Here is a 1,866-nt window from a genome sequence, read left to right as displayed (position 1 = left end):
AGAAAGTGAAATTCTAAAAACCAAAGTGTTGTTTCATGAATGGTAGCATGTATTTTCATCTGAGTAGTTTTCTCAACCTGCTCCCTGCCAGCAGAATTTCAGGGATCCGAAGGGTTTCTTTTCATTTTGTACTGTCTTGGTCGCTTTCAGCCTAAGCTGATAATATTTCTCCTGATATAATTCTTTTAAATCACCAATTACTAGAAAAGGACATCATGGTTGGGAAAGTGGAGGGTTGGCAAAGGCAAGGGAGGCCCTTGGTGGAATGCATTGACACAGTGGCCAAAACAATGAACTCAAACATAGCAACGATCATGAAACTGGCATAGGACCAGGTGATGTTTTGTTCTGTTATACATAAGGTCACTATGAGTTGGAGCTGACTCCATGGGAACTAACAACATCAACAGTTTTTTAAAAAACTTTGTGGGTCATCAAAAATATTAAATGCTTGGGGGATAAATTTGACAAAAGATGTGCAAGACGTATACACTGAAAACTACAAAACATTGCTGAGAGAAATTAAAGATGACCTAAATAACTGGAGAGAGATACTTCCTAATAGATAAAAAAACACTATTATTATGATGTCAGTTCTGCCCAAGTTGACCTATGGATTCAACGCTATTCCAATCAAAATGCCAGTGGCTTTTTCTTTTTTTTTTTTTTTTGTAGAAAATGATAAGTGGATTCTAAAATTTATATTTCATAAATTAAGGCAAAGGACCTAGAATAGCTAAAAAAATTTTGTAAAAGAAAGAGAAGGTTGTTGTAATTATGTTACCTGATTTCCAAACTTATAAAGCTACAGTAATAAAGATAGTGTGGTATTTGGTGTCAAGACAGGCAAATAAATTAATAAATTAATGGAATAGAATTGAGTCCAGAAATAGACCCACACATATATGGCCAATTTTTTTAAACAGCTTTATGGAAATATGGGGAGGCCTGGTGGCATAATGGTTAAACCTCTCGGCTGCTAACTGAAAGGTTGGTGGTTTGAACCTCCCAGCCGTTCCATGAGAGAAAGATGTGGCAGTCTGCTTCCATAAAGATTACAGCCTTGGAAACCCTATCAGGCAGCTCTACTCTGTCCTATAGGGTTGCTATGAGTCAGAATCAACTCGACAGCAATGGATATTGAGATACAATTCATATGTTATAGAAGTCACCTACTTAGAGTTTATAATTCAGTAATTTTTAGTATATTCACAGGGTTGTGCAACCATCACCACAGTTAATTTTAGAATATTTTTGTCCCCCCAAAAGAAACCCTGTATCCATTAGCTGTCACTCCACATTCCCCTCCACCACCCCTCCAGCCCTAGCCCCAAGCAACCGCTAACTTACTTTCTGTCTCTATCTATTTGCCTGTCCTGAACATTAGATATAAGTGAAGTGTGGTCTTTTGTGTCTGACGTCTTTCACTCGGCATGTTTCCAAGGTCCATCCATGTTGTAGCATGTCTCATGGCTATTCCTTTTTATTACTGAATAATTCTCCATTGTATGCGTACACCACATTTTGGTTAGTTGCTGGATATTTGGGTTGTTTCCACTTTTTGACTATCATGAATAATGCTGCTACGAACATTCATGTACAATTTTTTTGTGTGGACATCTGTTTTCATTTCTCTTGGAATTGCTGGGTCATATGGTAATTCTGTGTTTAACTTTTGAGGAACCAAACTGTGTTCCAAAGCAGCTGCATCATTTTACATTCCCACCAGCAATGCATAAGCGTTCCAACTTCTCCACATCCTCGTCACACTGTCCATCTTTTTAATTTTAGCCATCCTATAGGTGTGATATCTTATTGTGGTTTTGATTTTCACTTCCCTAGTGACTAATGAGGAGACCGTGGTGG

This window comes from Trichechus manatus, unplaced genomic scaffold (assembly GCF_000243295.1).
Source record: "Trichechus manatus latirostris isolate Lorelei unplaced genomic scaffold, TriManLat1.0 scaffold00030, whole genome shotgun sequence".
Lineage (NCBI taxonomy): Eukaryota > Metazoa > Chordata > Mammalia > Sirenia > Trichechidae > Trichechus > Trichechus manatus.
Note: the sequence above shows the minus strand (reverse complement) of the source record.